This window comes from Rattus norvegicus, chromosome 4 (assembly GCF_021556685.1).
Source record: "Rattus norvegicus strain SHRSP/BbbUtx chromosome 4, alternate assembly SHRSP_T2T, whole genome shotgun sequence".
In the NCBI taxonomy this organism is placed as follows: domain Eukaryota; kingdom Metazoa; phylum Chordata; class Mammalia; order Rodentia; family Muridae; genus Rattus; species Rattus norvegicus.
Window position 1 is genome coordinate 15,781,747 of NC_141537.1, and position 22,746 is coordinate 15,804,492.

The window sequence follows — 22,746 nt, forward strand, 5'->3', positions numbered from 1 at the left end:
CAAACTTAATTCTCCCCCTTTCCTTTTTCCTTTCCTCATTTTCTGCCTCTTCCCCTCCTTACCTACATCCCCACCTCTTTCAAAATAGCAAAGTTAAAAAAAAGGCAAATAAGATAGAAAATACTGAAACAAAATGAAACAAAAATCACACAAAACAACCACCATAAAACAAACATGGAGTCTGTTTTGTACTGGAGATCTGTTCCTGAGCACGGGACCTTCCCTCAGAGTGGTTAATATACCTAGTAGCACTGCGCTGGCAGAACCTGACCTATCCTTTCCCAGCAGGCATCAGGTGCAAACAGATCCTTTGGTAAGAGGTGTGACTTTTGTGTCTACCTCTCCTTCTCTGTGCTAACTGAGTCATTTTCTGGTAAATGGCTGAAAACATGAACTAGACAAGGAACCCCGTGCCCTTAGCTGTTATCAATGGATAATGTGCACATTGATGGTGCACATAAACTCACAGATGCTCACATATACATAAATATTTTTAAATATGGGAATGCTAGCTGGGGGGCAGCATTCATCTCATGCTTCCTCCCCGAGCACGAATCGCTATACAAACTCAATATTCCCCAAGTTAATAGCTTTTTAGTTACCAATAATGAACATTCCTCGAAGAAATCAGATGAACAAGACTATTCAAAAATATCTTGGAAACAAAATAACCCCAAAGAACAAGGAGAAAACCTGACCAAGGAAGCGAGGAACTTCAGAATGAACACTGTTAAGACACTGAGGAAAGAAACTGAAGACAACTCAAGGATTAGACATAGATAGCATTTACGTGTTCCTGGTTTGGCAGATGGAGATAATGGAAGACGCGACATTATCAAAAGTAAACAATAAACTGAATGCAATCTCTTCCAAAACCCTAGCATGTACTGTACATGAATCAAACAAATAATCCTAGAATCATGGGGAACCACAAACGTTCCACAGGGGCCAAAGCAATGCAGAGTAAGAAGAAATCTGGGGGAATTATCAGTGTCTCATTTGAAGACATACTAAAGAGACACAGGGATGGGAACAGCCATGTACTTGCACCATATGGACTTCTAGATCAATGAAATCGAATGAGATGGATTAGAATAGAACCTAATTAATAGTGCAGTTAAGTCACTCAGCAACAGCCCTCTGGTTTTAAAAAGTTACCCAGGATTTTAAAAGATCATTTTCATATGTGCATATAGTGTACTTTGAGCATAATCTCATACCTCAATACACACGTTGAAAAGAGATTTTCTAAAAACTGGTGAATAAAGCATAAAGAAAATCAAGGGAAAGGAGGAGAATAATGGGGGTGGGTGAAGCGAAAGGAAGGTTCGAGCTGTGAGTATGGTCAGAGATCATGGCGTACCTGAAAAAAAAATCATCTTTCGGAAACCCGAATGTATACTATTACTATGTATGTTAATAGTACATGTATATCATAAATAAAGTAGAAAAGGGCAGTCTGGCAAGTGGTTATGGGAAATATTAAAGATGTGATGCAGGGCACCAGGTGTCAAGCCATGCTACTTCCTGCTACTCTCTGTCCCCGGTGGTGTCTCCGCCTCCATGGCTAGCCCCATGGCAGGTTGCTGGCACGCCAGCCCCGTGCAGAGACCGCCTATCACATGGCTCTCTGCTGCAGACCCTGCTCACATTCCCAGCCTCTGCCTCCTGTGGTTATAGTCACAATTCCCAGCAACTGGACAAAATCCAAACTCTAGAAACTTGTAATATATCAATTATATCTATATCCGTAAATTCTGTCCCCACAAAATGTCCACACAATAAACTCAAAGCCAATTGATACTGATATAAACTTCCTACCAGGCAAATTGTCCTGTAAAAATACGTCCCTTATAAGATATTCATATCTACCTGTGGCTATTTAAAGCCACATGGGTCTGGGTCGTCCTTCTCTGCCTCCATCCTGGTTCTTCTGCTTCCTCCTCTCTCTGCCACCTTTCAAACACTCTGTCCCCACCTTTCTTTTTCACTGCCCAATCACAGGCCTTGTTTTGTTTTGTGCCTGCACTCGCCTGCATTTAGACATCAATCCACAATAACTCAACACAGTGGAGTACCCTGTGTGATCTTCTAGAACAGAGGAAGGGCACTGGGTCCTTGAATCACATATGTATAAGCTAATTACAGCGTATCAACACATGCTCGTTAGTGCTAACACATCGTTCTTAGGATCCTAAGAGGAAGACAGGCCCTAAGTACACACATATATAATATTTTTGTCAGCTTTTTAATTCTAGATTACATATATAATATACATATATATACATATGTATAATACCCCACCACACACACACACACACACACACACACACACACACACACACACACACACACACTACCACAGCAGTAGAATAAAGGCCGTATTTTAAATCTAGGAGGAGGAACTTAAAAACAAACAAAAGAATACACCGTTGTACAATGCATTCTCTTTCTTATTTTGCTGTATACCAATAACCACTTCAAGATTATAGATAAGTTAACTAGGGTTTGGGACGCATAGTGTCTAATGTTCTGGGATACTCACATGTGGGGTTGTTATGACATTCACAATCTGCTACTTTCCTCTGGGAGCTGAAAAGGAGGTATGTGCTTGAATTTGTTATTCTGATATTGCTGTCAGGACTGAGTATGTAAAACTTAAACTTGGTATCTTGGTGTGCTGAGTGTTTCAAATTGAAGGAAGCTATGAGGTCAGAAGCAAAGGCTGTTGGTGCCTCTTCCTGTCTTTGCCTCACTCCTTCTCTCCATGAAAGGAGTCATAGACACCAGGAGCCCCTTCCCTGGAAGGAAGCCATGAGCCATAGGAAGGTTCTCTCATCCACTTCCCACAGAAGGCAGTCAGAAGAGCACAGGCCTGGGAATGTTTGCCGCACATAGAGCTCAGGAAGCATCTGAGTGAGCAGCCCTGGTCAGCTCCCTTCAGGTTCTCCCGTTGAAGTACTACCTTGATACCCAGTCATATTTCACCACAACTATTCACTTCTTCAGTTGGACTTGGGTTGAATAGGTCTTCATTTCTGAAGGCGTCCATGCCATGAGAACATCATTAAATAAACTTGCTTCTCTCCTTTTAATCTTTTCTATCTGCGAGGTATCAGTTATAGCTAGAGAAAGTTACCATGCACTTAACCCTGTATTCCTCACACTGAGACTCTGAAGTAAGTTATTTCCTGTTTTATTTACATTTAGCATTTAATCCAATAAAAATAGAGAATAAACGTGCAGGCCACACAGTGACTAGGAATTGTAGACACGGCTTAGGAGACGATTAGCACTGGCTGATGTGATCAATGAATAAACAATAAAAATGATTGTCAACGTGAGGGGACAAGCAGAGCTCTGTCCTGAATGAAAACCACAGCAGCAGGTGAGGGGCTGGGCAGATCTGGCATTGGTAGAGCTCAGCAACAGGACTGCTTTGGATGAGAAACAGAAACCAGCATAAAACCTGAAAGTCTGTGAGGAGAACTGTTGCTCTGTCGATGTTATTTCCTTTAGAATAAAGTGTAACATATTATACTATTTCTCCAGGAGAATTACCTCCAGTTTTTAAGGAAACTAGATTGTATCACAAACTTTTAAACTTGAGATCTATATCCTTATTTTAGGGTCCATTAATAAAGTGGTCACAAATTATGCATAAAGGGCCAAAGAAAAAATGCTTTCAATGATATACCCTATAGCGTATGCATCATATTAGCTTTCATTTCAAGTATTAAAAATTTGGGGGAATAGAAGTGCATTTGTTTGGATGGTCATAGTATTATTATTATTAAAGCTTAGTAGTAGTATATTGTTGTGTTTATGATGAGGATTAAAAGCTCAAAGTCAATAGACATCAAGGAAGAAGATCCTAAGAAGAAAAGACCATGGGGAGGACAAAGGTTTCTGCTTTTAGTGGCATGGTTTGGGCTTCGAGAGTGTGCCATGAAATGAAAATAGTATATATAAAAAGATAAATTATGTACACATTCCATAAAGTAAATAGAGGCACATAGATTCATACTAATATAATGTCTATACTAGTCCTGTGGATGGAAAAATCATGCAGAAAGTGACAAAAGAGAAGAAATGAAAAAGGAGAAACTTTTTTTTAAAATTCACTTTACATCTGATTGCTGCTTTCCCTTCCAGAATCCCTCTTCCTATATCCCCCTCCACTTCTCTGAGAGAGTGGAATCCCCACTGGGTATCCCCCCAACCCTCTCTTCTAGGCTAGGCACATATTCCCCCACTGAGGGCAGACACAACAGCCCAGTTAGAAGAACATATCCTACACATAGGCAATGGCTTTTGGGATGGCCCTAGCTCCAGTTGTTCAGGACCCACATGAAGACCAAGCTGCACATCTGCTACATATGTTCAGGGAGGCCTAGGTCCACCCCACATATGTTCTTTAGTTGGGGGTTCAGTCTCTGAGAGCCCCAAGGGTTAGTTGACTCTGTTGGTCTACTGTGGAGTTTTATTTCCTTCTGGGCTTTCAATCCCCCCCCCCACACACACACACATACACACACACACATACCCTCTGCAATTCTTCCATAAGGTTCTCTAAGCTCTATGCAAGGAGAGACTTTTATTTGTTTGCCTTTGGAGACAGGATTTCTCCAAACTTGTTGTGGAACTCATTCTGTGGTTCTGGCTGGCTGCAGATCTAGAGACCTGCCTGCTTTTACCTCCCTAGTACTGGGATGAAGGGCTGTAGCCACCACTATCAGGCTACCAGGCTGAGAAATTTAAACACACACACACACACACACACACACACACACACACACACACACACACACACACACACACACCAATAAAAGATAAATAAAAAGAAAGAGGAAGATAAGAAGGAGAATGAAATCACCTCCAGACACACATAGTAGGAGAGGGCAAGGGAAAGAAGAAAGGTTGCCTCAGTGGAGTAGAACTGCAATGCCTTCTCACCCTGCTTCCCAGAGCAAGGGCTGTTAGCACCTTTATTCCTCTGTTTGAAATGCTAATTAGTTTATTAGCCACTGTTCAGGGCTCTCACTGGGAAGGAGGGCTTTCTCTCCTCTTTGTTCTGGTGAAGTCTGAACAAAGCCAAATATCTTCAGTCTTCCACAGAAACCTTTTCTCCTCCTGGCACATTTCTTCCATGGCTCCCAGAGGCCTCTGCTCACAGTTGTCTCCATTCAGGTCCTGCATCCTTAGCAGGGATCACTAAGCCTTTTGCTTACAGGCAAGGTCTCAGCTCTGTGGCTAAAGGCTTCGTGGAACTTTCCTCAGACACAGCCATCCTTTGTCCTAGACTAGGAGCTGCACCACATCTCTAGTACTGATGAGATCTCCAGCTATGTTCCCGGTCTCATGCACACTGACTAATACCACAGTGTCATACAGTACACACCGAATGCCTTTGAAGGACTAGTTAGCGACACACAAGAACTCATAGTGTGGGAATCAAGATGTCTCTCTAAAGTAAGAGGAATGCTGAGCTGAAAACAGTAAAAATGCAGCAGATACAATAACCTTTGACCTCCCTCTATTTGCCTAAAAGGAGGACACAGATTTGCAACTACAAAATGTATCATGCTTTACCTTCTGCCAGGGGATCCGAATGTTGACTAAATATTGAACACAAGTGTCTATAGGCCTCTAGATGGTGTCAGGAATCAGCAGTAGGCTTCCTTGATTTGCTTCCGCTACCATTTGTTTGCCTTCCCACAAGTTACTGCCTTTGCATGTCCCTTAGTATGTCCCTAAAAGTTATTGTCCTTTGAGGAAGATACTGTATAACTGGGCTTCAAAGCCACCTCTTGTAGAATTGCCCGCAGACTAGATATCTCCTGTAACCTACAAAAATCTTGATCTGCTTTAGCAGCTGAGTCTTGAAGCATTTTTATAAGAATCCTCTCTTCCTTTAGAGGGGTTACAGGTAGCCATTGTGTCACACATGCTTCAGTAAGTGGCAGAGAGGACAGAGGCTATGTCTATGCTCAGTGTTCTAACCTGTGAACATCCGAGTGATTAGTAGTCAAAAGATCCTGGAAAAAAAAAGAAAAAAAAAACAAGCCTGAGATGACCACCAGTCCCGCCCAGACAGGGTGTGAGGCCAATAAAAAGTAAAAACAAACAAACAAATACTGAAAGTATCCTCTGTCAAAATAGGTGATTTAGAATAGAAAGACTACAGAGAGTTTCTTATGAATCAGTTTCTACAAGCCTCTGACTAGGGAAAAGAATCAACCACATTATTCTATATTGTTTTGAAATTATTTTGACTTAAAATCATGGACATGTTCAGCCTGACCCATCCACACCTACTGAGTAGACAGACATCTATTTTCGATCCCATTTCTGACCAATGGGAACACACGCGAGGATGACAGTTTACTCTGAATGCCTTAAGATTTCTAATCAGTAGATAAGTAGCCTAGTTGTCAGCTTCAATATTTCCATTATATTGATGGGTAAATGGGAATACAAAATTTTGCTGCATCCTTAAAATAAAACCCTCAAAAGAATACCATACAGAGATAGTAGTGGCATTACTAAGTAGCGTTGTGAGGTCTAGGCAAGCGTTTACTTGGAGACTATGGACACAACAGTGGACCAGTGAGGGGAGAATGAGGAAATGCTACGGCTCTTCCATGAAAACTGCGCCCCCCAACACACACACACACACACACACACACACACACACACACACACACAGAGAGAGAGAGAGAGAGAGAGAGAGAGAGAGAGAGAGAGAGAGAGAGAGAGAGTCATTAGTACCATTGCTTATTCTCTCATGCTTTCTAGTTAAACAATGGCAAAAGCTGGCCCAGGCAAAGAGCTTGACACAACACAATAGAGTGTGGGCACATCATCAGCTCTTCAGAAGGAAGATCATTTCCAGGCTGCTTTCTCAAGAATGAAGTCACACACTGGTTAACCAAAATTGTAGGAATAACGGGTTTTCGCATTATTTACATAGTTTGGCATTTAGGTGAAGAGAAATGTCTTTTCTTGAGACCGAAACTGCTGACTTCAACAGGAGCCCTCTATAGAAAAAGTAGATTAAGAGAACAAACGCTTCTCCTAGAGCTCACCAGTGCTAACTGGTATCATTTGCCACTGGTGCTGTGATCTTTATGTGCTTTCTCAGGGATCTTATAGTAAACATGTAGTTGTATCCTTAGTCCTCCTAGTCAATATAATTTTAAAATATTATCCTTTATGCTAATCATGTAAATATATATTTAAGCGGCATAGGAGCCTCCACGTGGAAATGAGACCAAGCAACCACAGACACTGACTTTTATACTGATGAAGAAGTGGGCAGTTGTGCATAGGTGTGATCGGATGCAGGGGCATGATGTAATTGTAAGACGGATACTTCTAAAGTCTGTCTGCTTACACTCTGTATCCCTGTGTCTTCCAAGATAAGGACACTCCGATTGTCTGGGTTCGTGACAGCACATCTCATGTGGGGGCCTTTGAACTATTTCAGGGGAAAGTCAGAAAATCCTTTCTAGGTTTTATGACTTCTTGCTTTAGGGGAGAAAGGGCAGAGGGGAATTCATCAGTTTTCCATTCATGTTCGTGATGTTTTCTCAAATGCCAAGTGGTTGTAGTGTTTAGGAGTGTGTTCTGAACCTTATCATGTGAAAAATGAGTGCTTCCCTATCAGACCAGCAAAAGACACCATTAAAAAATGTAGCAAGTAAGGAAAAGCCCACGAAAACCTTCAGCCATAGGGTATGCAGTGCTTCGAGGAGCCATTAGATAGGAATGCCGCAAAAAGATCTGTGGCTCATAAATATTACCCTTCTCCACACTGAAAGAAGCTTATTAATGTGGGCTCTATAAAATGGCTGTGCGGTATAAATGAAGGGGACTGTATTACCCAGGATATAGAAGAAAATAAAAAATTACATTTGGGGAAATGCAATGTAGATATGAGTGGTTGGGCCAGTGACAATGTTATAAGCAATCTTGTTCTAGCTCCTTGACACTGGAAGCCCCTTGCTGACAATGATAGAATGGCCTAAGGAAGGAGTCTGGAACCCAGTAAGCTCTTTCAAGACAGCGACTGAGCCAGAGTACACACGTTCTATTGTTGCTTCTGCAAGAATTGGATGGCTATTGGGTGAGTGTTTACTTAGCATCGATTTTCAGGATATGTTCGTCAAAGTGACTAACATTATGTGAACAACAATAATAAGGATTGTTGGTAGGAAAAATGGAGTTGGAAGCAGAGCTAGATGTTAGAAGATAAATGGGACTGGTGAACAGCTTATTAGCACATCAGAAAGACAGGTGTTTCTGAATATGGCCCTGCGATGAGCTGCCTGGGTCTTCAATGTGCTTCAGTGTGATGGCTAATCCTTATTTTCAACCTGATTGGATTGAGAAGGATATAGGGCATTGTTAAGGCACAACTCTGGGTATCTTGAGGTTTTCCAGAGAAGGTTACCAGTACAGGCATAGTCCATGCATCCATCCATCCATCCATCTATCCATCCATCCATCCATCCATCCACCCACCCATCCACCCGTCCGTCCGTCCATCCATCCATCCACCCATCCATCCACCCATCCATCCACTCATTCATCCATCTACCCATCTATCCATCCATCCACCCATCCATCCATCCACCCATCCATCCACTCATTCATCCATCTACCCATCTATCCATCCATCCACCCATCCATCCATCCACCCATCCATCCACCCATCCATCCATCCACCCATCCATCCATCCACCCATCCATCCACCCATCCATCCATCCACCCATCCATCCATCCACTCATTCATCCATCTACCCATCTATCCATCCATCCACCCATCCATCCATCCACCCATCCATCCATCCACACATCCATCCATCCATCCACCCATCCATCCACTCATCCATCCATCCACTCATCCATCCATCTATCCATCCATCCATCCATCCATCCATCCATCCATCCATCCATCCATCCATCCATTCATCCACCCACCCACCCATCCATCCGTCCATCCATCCATCTACCCATCCATCCATCTACCCATCCATCCATCCATCCATCTACCCATCCATCCATCCATCCATTCCTGTACTCATTCTTATTCCTTCATAGAACATAAGTCTATTTCACTTAGTTTCCAAGCTGTGGTTGTTTATTTGTTTTCCTTCTTGAGACAAGGTCTTATGTCACTAGGCTGAGGCTGAGGCTGAGGCTGAGCCTGTCTTTTAACTAATGCTCCTCCTGCCTCAGCCCACCGGTTGCTGGAATTACTGACGTGTGCCACCAGACTCAGCTCCTTGCTTGTCAGTGTTGGCATGCAGCTGCCCCTAATTAGTTGTTTTTTGTACTTCCTAGATTTAAGTTTTCAAGGTCCTCTTATCATCAGTAGAAACTCAAAGGAGATGCCAGTTGCCCCTCTGGTCACTAATTAAGAAGTATGAACGCAGAGGTGAATAGGGATTGTTTATTAATAGCTCACTTTGAAATGACTTGCTATAATAATTTATAACAAAAATATATCTAAAACTAAAACTCAGCCTCTTGGGGGTAAAAACACGCCTTTCTTCATCACTCTTTAAAAATCAAAAAGCTTCCCCAAATGAGCTTAAGACAAATCTCTGTAAACAGAGAGAGGAAGGCAAGGCGAGATCCATTCTGGGTGCTGAGAGCAACAACCCCAAAGTCTACAAGTCCCAACTGAACTCCCCCGGGGGAAACTGCTAATGAAGGTTTGCCTCTGATATGTGTATAATTAGAATCATGATGTGCTGGCCAGTATTGAGGCGAACAATCACATGCTGGCGGGAAAGAATAGGATGATAACCTACAGGTGAGTTTCAATTCTCTTGTTTATGCTAATTGAGTCATGCTGGAGAATTCAGTGGGAGCCAAATGGAGACAATTTGGCTTCCTGCACTGAGCTCCAATGCCCTGACAGGATAAATCACATCAGTCCTTGCAAGTAGCAGAGGTTGCCAAGCACAGCTTACATAATCCAGGTGTGATGGGAAAACAGCTAACCAAAACATATAACAAACAGTGCTTCCACATCATTGGCCCAGATCAGTGGAGTGGCTTGAGCTAGCTCGGCTCCTGAGAGCATCCAACTTCCTTGAAAAGACATTTTTAATTAGAGCAGGAGCCAGTCCTAAGGAATGGATATTAGAACAGTTGGACTTCGGGAGGACTCTTCTGGGAAGGGAACGATGCTACCTTCCCACATAACAACATTTTGAGGTCCCCAAGGTTCTCTGGGTGGCATAATCACAGAGCTCATGGGCAAAGAGGGCAATGAGGAAGGAATAGCATTTAGGTTCACCAGGAGCAGTAGCCTAGATGTTCCACTGCTGTGCTAGGTGACTGAGGCAGGTGGCTGGGATTAGGCAAGGCTCTGAGCTAGGAGGTGAGGTAGTGTGGTTACAGAGCTTACGTTAGCTCAAATCTTGATGTGCCGCTAACTAGATGTTTTAGCATTTAACGTTAACAGAGTGGCTGTTTAACAGCAGGTTACATAGCCACTCAGTTTCCATATCTTTAAACTGTGCAAGATGCTGTGTGTATCCCTGGGTTCTGTGAGATTTACATGCTACAACAGATTTAGAGTGGGGCACGCGGGTAGAGCCTGAGCTCAGCCTGCTGCTGGAAGTTTGGTATGTTAGGAAGAGCCATATGAATCGGGAAACAGGCCAGTCTGGAGGCCATGTGCATGGAAGGAAAAGAAGCTTCCAGAAAAAATAACACCCGAGGGAAGATTTACTTTGAGCTTGCATTAATTTCAAAAGCGGTGCAGAGGAATGGCATGGTCTATGGGTTGGTGACTTCCACTCAAATTGACTGGATGTCATCATAATGTGAGGGTAATTTATGAAGACAGAGGAATCAGTGTATATTGTTATTTTGTATCAGTGTATTTGCCACAGAGTTTGATGTGCTCCGGAAACGGAGTTATTCAAACAGGAGAGAGGGTTTTTCTACTTCCAACAAACGTTGTACTTTGGGGTGGAAGGTTTCAAGCCAATGGAGAGTATACGTGTGGCAGTGCTGGTGAACTAAGGGAACTCTACCTCAGAAGGCAGGTAGATAAGGAAGTGGCACCAACATATATGCCCAGGGGACTGTGGTACCTAAGAAGAGAAATAGAGATGTCAAATGACAGTGTATAGAAGGTCACACAATTCCTGGGAAGGGTGGCAAGTGGCTGATGGCGCCACAGCAACCAGTAGACAAACGGCGATGGCACTGGGCATGTCGACAAGAGGCACTCCGGGAAGGACAGCAGCGACACCGACCTCATTCACTGGTCTGAGAACATGGCTGCCCCGCGACTCTCAGATTGCCTGAAATACCTTAGGAGAGGAAAGCAGGTAGAGCTGGGAGAGAGCTGATAGGGTGATGTTATTCCCTGGTCTTACGTGATGGGATGTGAGCAGGCTCTAACTTCATGGAGCGTAAACAGGAACATTGCCTATCCTGTAGACTATCATCTTCGGCGCCATTCGGACCTGGAGATCTGGAGATACAGAGCATCCGTATACACACGCACATCCTCTATTATGAGGTCATGACTGAGTGCCAAAAAGTCTGCAGCTGTGGTCAAATTCCTTACTTGTTCTTCAGCTTATTACCCAATTAGAAAATGGGGGGTAAGGTGACGTATTTTAGCTCTAGGAGACTGCATATGTAGAAAGGCAATAGAACATTTGTACTGGATAAGAGTACAGATCCAGAAATGTTAGTGGCCTCCATCTCAGGGCAGTTGGAGAATTGTGCAGTTAGCAGCTCAGAACCAGCATGGTTGTTGAACTCAGCCCTGATAAAAGTAGGAAGTAGGAAAGACTGGAGTCCTATCAGAAGGTCGAGCTCAGATTCCCATCCCCACATGACACACAGTGCTTTGGTCTTCACAAACAACTGTGAATGTAACACTGAGGCTGACAAGGAGTAGAGTAAGTTCTAGCTTCTATGTGGCCGACTGAACTAAGGCAGGGGCTTCTTTCCTCCTGATGAGCTTCCATTTTTATTCATTGGTACAAAACACACATGATATGGAGTTTAGCATTTTAATCATTTGAAAGCATACAGTTCAGGGGCATGAATGCTCTCTCGCTGTGCAAATGCCGCTACCATCGTCAGAAGCATTTTTTATTCCTTCAAACCCAAACTCTAGTCTCCTCAAACCAGAACCTCCTAAACTATCATTGCTATGAGTACCACTTCGTTTTCTGTGCTCATGAGTTTGAGTGCTCTAGGCATGTGATTCATGTGCTGAAGGGGCTTATTTCGGTTAGGATAACAGCTTCTAGGGTGAGACCTATAATTCATCCTCACATTGCCTCCAGGGGTCTTGGATCTGACCAGAGGAGTGAGGTAATGAGGAAATGAGAGATGCAAAGAGAAAAGCAGGGATCAGGTGGTATGCGCACTTGGCCGGGGAATCCATATCATCCTGGAAGCTCGGCGTGCTTACTTTAGAGAGTTGAACAGAGAGCTGGGATTACTGCATATAGCTGAAAAGGGAGGCAGGGTTTTTACTTACAGATAAACAAGAAGGCAATGTTATGCAGATGGATCAAGGAAATTGGTTTAGATAATCTAGGAAGTAGTCTCTGTACAGATGCAGAGGGGAGCTTTGGTGGACATTTCCTGCATACGCTGCCAAGGCTTGCACTCAGTACCCCAAGAAAGGATTAGACATTGATCTGAGCCTGAGGGTGTGGTATCCTAGACGTGGCCCTGTCTATGTCAAAGACACACATGCAGTCATTCAGGGCTTGTTCTGCTCCCTACAGCTATGCTGTACCACAGGTTGGAATTCCATCCTTGTTTGAGGACAGTGTCATCCGTTAACGGATAGATCATATTTTACTTACCCATATATCCACCGTGGTCATTTACTTTGCTTCCAACCTTTCGGCTATTGTGACAAACACTGCAGTACCATCACTTTTCAAATACCTACTTGGGGCAGCCACTCTCAATATTTGATTTACATATCAAGAAGCAGAGTTGCTAGCATGTATGGAAACTACCATGTAGGAATGCTATCATATTATTTTCCAAGATAGATATGCACAGTTTTGCTTTCCAACTCACGTGCATCGAAGATCCACTTTCTCAACATCCTCACCAACCTTTGCCGTTGCCTGATTTTATTTGTGCTTGCATCATAGCTCTCTTAAGGCCTGCTCTATTTTAGGACATTTAGCAGCCCCTTACGGCATGGTGGGAAGCTGAAATAGGTGTCACTGAGCTCTTGTAGCTGATTGTTCTTTGCTGACTGCTACTTATATTTGCTAATTCAGTCATCAAAGTGCTGTTCACTGAAAAGTGTGACTTACTTCTTCCCATCTTTAGGTAAGCTTTAATTACCTGTAGAGTCTCGATTAATAGTATCTATTTCAGTTACTGGTTTTTTTTTTTGAAATCATCTGAAGTAGATGCAATTTATGGATTGTATTTATAAACAAAAATTAGCAAGTTTATAAAAATCCAACTGAGTTTCCAGGAGGCTGGACTCAACCAGCTGATTAACTCCAGCAGTTTGATGCTACTTTATATAGTGGTATGAAATGCCGTCTTCTACATTCTACCTGGATCCCAGCTGTAAGCGGAAACATCTGTCTCTAGTATCAAAGAGGCTTCTCCAAACTTCATAGAAATATAATTGGAATCTGTTATATTTAAAGTTGTGGTCCCAGTAGATGGCTCTTGAGATGGAAACTGGTGACAATTACAAAACCATGGAAGAGTTTTCATGCCACAGGGCTGTATACCTAAAAGTAGCTAAAATGTTGTAATACACATACTCACACACATCACACTCATGTTCACACTCAAGCACACACAAATACACTCACACACTCACATGGACACTCAAACACGTACTCACACACACTCATACACACATATAAACACACAGAGAAAGACTCAAACATACTCTCACACACTCACACACATATGCTTGCACATTCATACACACATACTCACATACGCAAACACTCAAACATACAGACATATATTCGTACGTTCATATGTACACTCAAATGTACTCTTACACATATATACACATACTCACACATACAAATACTGAAACACACACACATGCTCACACACTCAAATACACAATCACAGACATTCAGTAACATTCACTCACACACTTTCACATGCACACACATACACTCACACACACACATGCACACACTCATACATACTCACACACACTCAAAATTACCCTTATTCATACATCCTTATGAACACACACTCACAAATACACACACTCACACACTCGTACACGGTGAATAAAAGCGGAACCCGTGGCAGAGAGAAGAATGTGATGTATTGTCTGCCCCATGGCAGCTCCTATAAAGCACTGGGATATATGATATTATTAATCTATAAGAGCATAAATCTGTATGAAATGGCCCCTTATTGTATCAGTTAGAGATCAATGAAACAGAACTAGAGAAAACGTAAGCGGTGTTATCTTGAAGCCCTCTGGAAAGTACAATGAAGCCTTCTCTGACAGTGCCGGACTTTTCTGTCTCAGTATGTATGTACTGTATGAGACTCTACTGAGGAAACTTTAAAAAACGTATTTTCTACAAAAAGTAAGGAATATAATGATTCCCATCTACTAATGAAGTAAAACCCCTGAACAACATCCAGGATTCTGGGCCCACAAGAACAGATGCTTCAATGTTAGTCCTTTTTACTTCCCCAGCCTAACTATCATCTGCTATGTTACAATGGTCCAGGAATATTGCACCTTAATTATCATATTTCCTCCCTTTTGGTATGCTTTGCCATAGACAAAGTGAATGCCCACTTTAGCATCCTGAGATATGCATATGTATGGGCTTTTCCCTCAGGAATTTAATTTAATTAATAACTTCAAAATCCCTTGAGTGGAAAGTACATATTTATTGGGAGCCAACGCATGTGCCCTGGATGAGGTTTCTCAGTGGGCGGTACAGGGTGTGAATGAATGTAAAAGGGAAGTCATAGTCTGTGAGGCTACAGGGAGCGGAACTGAGAGCTTTGCACTTCCTGCTTTACGCACTGCTAAGGCGGAGGGACAGGTGTGCTGGCTGCGAACAGTGGGAACTTGGAAATACTAGGGCTTTGCACATGCTTAGCAAGCTAGCTACCACGAAAATGTATCTGGAGCTAAAACTGACTCTGGACGGCCTCACTTGCCTTTCACAGTGGACGCGGTGTGCTTGTTATGATTACGCATTTTCTAGTGATCATACCTCTCTTGGTGGCAAGCTTTCTGTGGCACACTTAAATTGAGAATTGACTTCGAAAGAACTAGTTAAGAACTAGCAGGCTTCCTTAAAAGGACTTTGGAATCTATTTAGTGTAGTACTCTTAGTTTACAAATATAGAGAGTGAGGCATGAAGAGGGGTATGATCTGAGCCTCATCGGGATGACTAACTCAAAGGAATTCTTGACGCTCCTTGGTAGTAGGACAGGTCTTGTTCCCATAGGCTGCACCTATGCTTTCTTAATGCAGAATCCTCCTGTGTTTTTATCTCAAAAGGAATTGCTATTGTTTCCCCTAAACTCCTACACTCGTTCCTTGGTAACTTTCAATCTTCCTCAAAGTGTTCTGAAGAAGACCCTTAAGAACACACTAAATACATTTTACTGGCCTGATGTTTGTAAGTCACACAGTAGTTATTACCTAAATATTTGGTGTAAGTTAATTCCCAGAAGTCACCGGTGGGGTAAGTGCTCCTATTCACACCTTCCATGGGATGAAGTGAGGCCAGAGGAGCAGAACTACCTGTTCAGAATGCTCCCAGTTGACAACTGGTTGACCTATGACCTGGACATGGTTCTCTGGTCTGACTACTTAACCATAACATGGTGTATGTTCATCCCCAAAGGAAATCCAAAACTAAAACAATGGCAAAGCACTTACTCATTACAACTGAAGTGAGTTTTTTTCCCCAATGTTCACATTAAAATGCTTTATTGAATCTAATTTCAGATTCTACTTCCTAAGGTGGGAAGTGTACTGGGGGGAAGGAGGAGCCAAAAGTCACCAGGAGTGATTTACACTGCACTGCCAGTGAGTGTTCCACACTGGAAGCCATGTTGCCAGGAGTAGATGTTTGTTTTCAATACATGTTAGTACATACATAATTCTTCTATTACTGTAAATACAGGTCTTCAGTATGGAAAGAGCAATGCCACCTAAGTAAAACTGAACAGTTATTTCTCGTCCCAGGTAAAACAAACAGGCTATTATTTCATAAATGACATTTTAATTACCAACAGGAGGCCATTAAAAATGCATTCTGGCAGTTTGCTTGGTTCCTCTTGGAAAGATAATATTGACAAACTGCTCTGGAATTGCAGTTCTGGAAACGGCATAAATTGAGATCAGTAATAAAACACATTCACTTGTGTACCCTAAAGCAATGATAAACAATTTGAAGAGGGAAGACAAAGTTGAAATTATATTTCTCTTTCTTAGGGAGAGACGGAAGAGAGAGGAGATTTGCAGGAAGAACGTTGTGCCTGTAAATTTATCACTTATGTGAATTACTTTATGTGCTTGGCATAGCAATTTGAAGATTCAGCCATGCAGGGAGTCACAGAGGAAGGGAAGGCTCTGGAACTCCGATTCCATTTTCTCTACCTGTGGAGAGGACTTTCACACGAGCCCCTGGCCTGGAGGATTTCGGGAGAGCAGCTGGATTCTGGAGCTCAGCTCGAATGTCTCATCAGGGGCATCTGGCATAATCCCAGCCACTGGGATGATTACAAATCCACAACTTCTTGCAACATGCACACGGCTTTCAAAAGGTAAAGTCCTTCATGCTTACAGTGTTTGAGTTCTCCTGGTAATTCTGATCAGGGAGAATACTTTCAACTGAGGGTATCACCACTCCAGGAACCATGGAAACAGCATCAAGTCATTTACCTTTCCCCTGATTCCCCTAGGAAATATATTTGTATTGATCTCCTTAGTATTAACCCAAAGGAGATATGCCCTGGTGACAGATTCCACTATTGGTTAACCACAGCAAATAAAGGAAATTCTTCTTGTGTCCTTTAGGGGCAATGCAATTTACTTTGCTTTCCCTAGAGTAGCTGCAAAAGTAAGGAATATTGGAGGGATCTTGGGATCGCTTGTGTCTCTGGGGAAAGGTGGGGATGACAAGTACTCAGCATGCAAAAGACTGGCTAAATAGCACATCCTGTCATTTCTTAAGGAGTGTTCTCCTTCCTCAATCCCCTTTTATTCATTTATTTTTTTCAACAAATAGTTTGGAGACCATTTCCTGTGACTAATCTCCAAATAGATGAGAGCTCTGAGAAGAACTGAAATCTAAAATATATATTAAATAGAAGAGTATTTAGAGGATGGAAGCACCTTGTAATAATTCATAGAAAGTGTGTGTGTGTGTGTGTGTGTGTGTGCGTGTGGGGCTGTTCACTAGCTATGGAGAGAGCAGCTCCATTACACAAAGGAACATTGCGTTCGGTGATTTATGTCTTTGTTTCTTCCAGTGGCTGGCCTCTCACTCCAATCCTAGCAGAGAATGACCTTGAACTTCTGATCATCCTGCCTGACCGTTTTCAGTCCTGCGATTATAGGAATGAATAGTACTAAGCAATGAATTTGGAGCTTTATGAATGCAGGGTGAAGCCTTTTTAAGTTTTATCCGTCATCCACAGTGAGAGAAGAATGCGATGCCAAAGACGTTGATTAGGTCAGAGTGCTTGGGCTCATTCCAGGTCTCAGGCACCCACAGAGGCACATCTCTTACCCAGGCTCTGGAGTGGCGGGAGACAGGCGCCTTCTAGGAGCCTGAAGACTAGCCAATCGAGTCAAGATTTTAGGTTCAATGTTCAGCGAAAGACCGTGTGTGAGACTTAGGTGGAAAGCAGAGGAACGCATACAGTGTTGACGTGTAACCTATGGATTGTGTGGCACATGAACACACACATGCATATACACACGGTAAGAGGTCAGATGCATACCTTCAGAAGGGATAGTATTCAAGTTGGCGGGGTTGGGTCCTATACCCCACAGAACTCTAGAGACACTTAAGACTCAGATGAAACAGAGTTAAAGAGGCAGGGAGGTTTATGAAAAGAACATCAGAGCGCTAACATCCAAGCAGCCTCTAGCCAAACACACATACCAACTGACCTCCCTGGGGAGAATTAGGACAGAAACAGGATATGGATCGTGGGTTAGCTCTTACTAACGGGAGCAGTCGGGGCTTAATAAATTAAAATTAAGGTTAGGATCTCTGCCCACTTCCCGCTAAACTGAGGACCTGGTATGTATTTAGAGGTCACAGTTGGTTCCTTTGGTGCCTCATTTCTGAATGTTAACAAGCTGCATAGATTTAACCAAAAAAAAAAAAAAAAAAAAAAAAAAAAAAAAAAAAAAGGACCAGCCAGGAGGATGTCACCAGAGCAAGGCATCACAAACACTAAAGCCAAACAAACAGAAAGCATCCAGAGAAATGCCTCATGGGGCAAAAAGTGGGATATGCAAAGTTTAAAGACATCTTATTGAGTATGGTGAGAGGAGTAAGACATGCTCTTGTTTCGGGGAGGGGGGGTGGAGAGCAAAAGGAAGAGCGAAGAAGTGGGAAGACAGACCAGCAAGAGCTTGCCTTAAACAAGACCATGTGGAGCAGACATCTGCAAAGAAACATTTAATCAGAACTTTCAGCTGAAAATTCCCAGTGCAGAGAAGGGGAGGAAAAAAAAAAACCAGAATAGCCAATAACCTACTCAACAGACTCAACAGGAGAGTGTGAGAATTTGCAAACATTTGCAAGGTATATATCTAAGAAGGAATTGGTATCCAGAATGCATGGGGACTCAGTAGAAAATAATATTGAGGATGATAACCTGTTTATAAGGTGACAGAGAGTGGCTAACAGATATGTGAAAAGTGGTCAACACCACACATTATGAGAGAAGTGTGTATCAGGACTACAGAGACGCCCTACTAAGAACAGCTGTTACTTAACTGCCAGCCAATGACAAGAGCTCACGAAGAAGTGGAGAAAATAGAGCCTGAAGTCTGCTGGTGGGATGTATGTTAGGACAGATACTGTGGCAAATGAACATACAGAAATTCCTCACATCTTTACACTGATCCAGCCATTCGACTACTGGGTACAAATTCAAAGGAAATGAAAGTAGTATGGTGACGAGACATTGAAATATCCAGGTCATTGAAGAAGGAATCACGACCCTCAAGAAATACAAGCAACCTAAATGTCCATCCGCTAGCAAGAACTTAAAGAAAATGCCTTAGTTTCCCCTCCCCTCCCCCAACAATACTATTTGGCCAAAGAGGATGGACTCTTGCCACTTGCAATAACATGAATGGGACTGGAGAGCATTAGAATATGTGAACAAGTCAGACACCACAAGAGAAGGCCTGCGGAATCTAACTTCTATGTGGATTCTGAAATAAAGAAGTCTCATAGGAGTTAAAACTGAAATGATCTTCACCAGAAAGTGGGAAAAAGTAGAGGGGGAGGGGAGGACTGGGACGGGGACTGGCAGAGAGTTATTAGTTACAGTCAGAGGGAAGACGTTCTGGGGTGCTTTTGTGCATTAGGTGAACCTAAAAATGAAGTTCTGCTCATTTCAGCAAAGCTAGAAAACAGCATTTTCATGTTTATAGCATGCATAAATGATAAATATTTGAGAAGACCGATATATTGGGCTCGATTATACAAATAAATACATTTCAAAATTCTCATGGCAGCCCACAAATATATAGAATTTTCACGTGTTTGTTTGCTGTTTATGGTAAGTTTGAATTTAAACAAATGAGGGGAAAAAAGGTTCTTTTTCCAGACCTTAAAGTATGTCTTCAAATTGAAGAAAGTCTGTTGTAGACCTGGAATGAAGCCAGCTTTTAACGTGGTGTAAGCAGACCTAAATTTCAGACATCCAGGACCAAGGGTCAGAAAAATTTTGTATTGTTTTGCTTTGTTTTGCTTTGGTTGTTGAGATGGGACCTCACTATGTAGCTCTGGCTGTCCTGGAAGTCACTCTGTAGACCACACTGCAGACACAAGGTCTCCCTCTTTCTGCCTCACAGATGCTAGGCTAAAGGTACGCACTAGGTATGCCTAGCCAAGGACCAGCACATTTTGAGCAAAGGAGTAGAGAGAAACAATTCAATCATGTCTGTCACACTTACCACATCTTCCCATTGTAATACAATAGCAGCAGGGATGATGGGTAAAAGAATGGGTGTGGCTCCTCCCCCATGGAACTATATACAAGACCTAAGTTAGATGTAGAGAACTGTCACCCTGACTAGAAGAGAAGTCAGAAGGTCCCACCCAGAAAGGCAGTATTTGGAAAAATGAGGAGCTTTCCTAATAGAAGATGTGCTAATAGCATTTTGAGAAAAATCATACAACAGAGGTGAATGGTGACAGCGGAAAGCAGCAATTAAATAGAATAAAAAAAAAGCACTTAGCGACTAGACAGGGCAGAAATTGTAATCATGGTGCTTTGCGTATCTAAGCAGTGGGCAGACTAATATTTGCACAGACTGTCAGAAAATGTAATCAGGTCCATGACTTGGAGACACAAGAGATCAGGCACAACGTGGGAAGTGGGACTGTTGAGGGATGGCCAGAATACAGGCTACACACACTGTGAGATGCTGAATCAGGGATCCTTGTATGCCTTGTTAACCATTTTCACATCTTTTTCCTTCAGCAATTAGGAGTCCCAGACAATTTAAACACAGAAGTAAGGATACCAGGACTTCATTTCTGACATACCAGTATTGTTTTGGCAGGAGGGGACCAAACATAGATGAGACTGAGGGCAAGAGGAAGTGACACAGGATGCAGATGATGGGCAGATGGATGCTGTTGAGGCTCCTGTTGCTAAAACCTGGCTCCCACCAGGGATCAGGCTATATGGTTTGATCATGAGGGTTCTGACTTAGTCAATGGGTTGACTCATGCCTGGACTCCTAACTGGATGCCATTGCTGGGAGGTGATCGAAACCCTGGAGGACATGGGACAATGGGGACACATCTTTGGTGGACGCTATCTTGTCTGGGTTGTCTCTGGATTTCTCTGTTTCCATGTGGTCAGTGGATCCTTGGTATCATGATGTTCTGCTTCACCACAAACCAAAAGCAACGGAGCCAGAGGAGCAAACTGTTGATTTTAAAACAAAATTCCAAACGTTCAAGTTTATGGATTGAAAACTCAGGAGCCAGACACTGTGGTGAAAGCCTGCTATCACAGAGGCAGGGAAAGCACCCCACTGACCTTCCTACACCACTTCTTTTTCCTTCTCCACGTTGTCTTAAATAACCTTCAACTCAAAGACCCTCCATTGTACTTCCGTTTTTTTTCTTTTTTTTCCCGCATTTCTTTTTTTTTTTTTTTTTCTAGAGCTGGGGACCGAACCCAGGGCCTTGCGCTTGCTAGGCAAGCGCTCTACCACTGAGCTAAATCCCCAACCCCTCCATTTTACTTCCTTATGTTCACTCCATCAACTGGTTGCTTCCTCCATCTCTTGGTTACAGAAAACAAGGTTTTTCCAGCTCACACTCTTGGGGTTCACGAAGTGATCAAACAACCTACAGCACCAAATCTCTGAAACTGTTAGACAAATGACCCCTCCTCCATAAGTCATTTCTTTCAGGTATTTTTGTCATAGTCCAGCACTGGAGGCATCGATACTGTACACGTCACAGCACTTTAATGCTTTATTTTGTCCTTAAGACGACTCTTTCATGTAAGAGAGACTCCAGAAGGTGGCACTTGGGTGTGGTGTCTCTGAGCACAGAATGGAAGCAAATGGTACTTATTTGGAGTAGGCAAAAGACGAATTATTGCATAATGGCCTTTGAAAACTTTAAGTTCTTAGCTAGCTCTCCAACTTCTCCACCATGAATTGACTAGTTGGAAAGATTTAGTTTTATGTCAGCCACTACAGCCTTAATAACTGGGCTAAACCATTATTCGGAAGATTAGTTCAGGACAGCCATTCCTGTTGAAGATAAAAATTCTCAATTTTAACTGTGGAAGGCCAGATCCCCAGGCTTGGGTTGAGTAGGTGATTAACAGTGTGTCTGTACCGTGCTGACAGACATTTGGGAGCTCCTGGCTTACATGATAGGACAAGAGTGTGAAAATGTCACCCCTACTCCTCTTTCTTTATCTCTCTTGCCACACATGGCTCCTGTTTGGCACTCACAACCCCATGTTGCTGTCAGCCTTCAGGATCCATTACATGCCTCAGACACACCCTGTCATTTTTCAGGTTATATCCTCACATTTCACAAGATTTTCTTCCTTGCTCTTCTCCTGTGCTACTTAATTTGAGTAGAGATTTTAGATAATATTGTTGCAGAATCTTTCTCTATCAACTTGGTATCCTACTGCTTGGAGTCGGAGTGAAAACAAATCACCGTAATGGAAAACTATATATAGCCCATGGAAAGGCAAATATTTAATTGTACCTGAATTTAAAGTAGTATTTGATTTCAGTATAAAATTAGGTTTGAGAAATTGTACTGTTTTCTGAAATTATCTGGCTTTTTAGGCCGTGTGAAGATTTTTGTTTACCCTCTCATCTAACAAGTTTAATTACTGCTTTTAAAAAGTGAAGGGCTTCTGGTCTTGTGCTCGGGTTCTGATGGCGCTGAAGAACTTGCAGAGATCTTAATACTGAGTGTAGTTCAGCTTAGAGTGTCAGAACTCATAGGTTGTAAGCCTA

The 22,746-nt window shown here is 42.6% G+C and overlaps 1 protein-coding gene and 1 non-coding gene across 15 annotated transcripts in view; one reads left to right on the forward strand and one right to left on the reverse strand.

Moving 5' to 3' along the window:
• Positions 1–22,746, reverse strand: part of Magi2 (membrane associated guanylate kinase, WW and PDZ domain containing 2) — a 1,487,762-nt gene that overhangs the window by 551,355 nt on the left and 913,661 nt on the right.
• Positions 5,908–6,038, forward strand: LOC120102678 (small nucleolar RNA SNORA17). Its single transcript, XR_015687372.1, has one exon. It is a non-coding gene; the product is annotated as a small nucleolar RNA SNORA17 (small nucleolar RNA).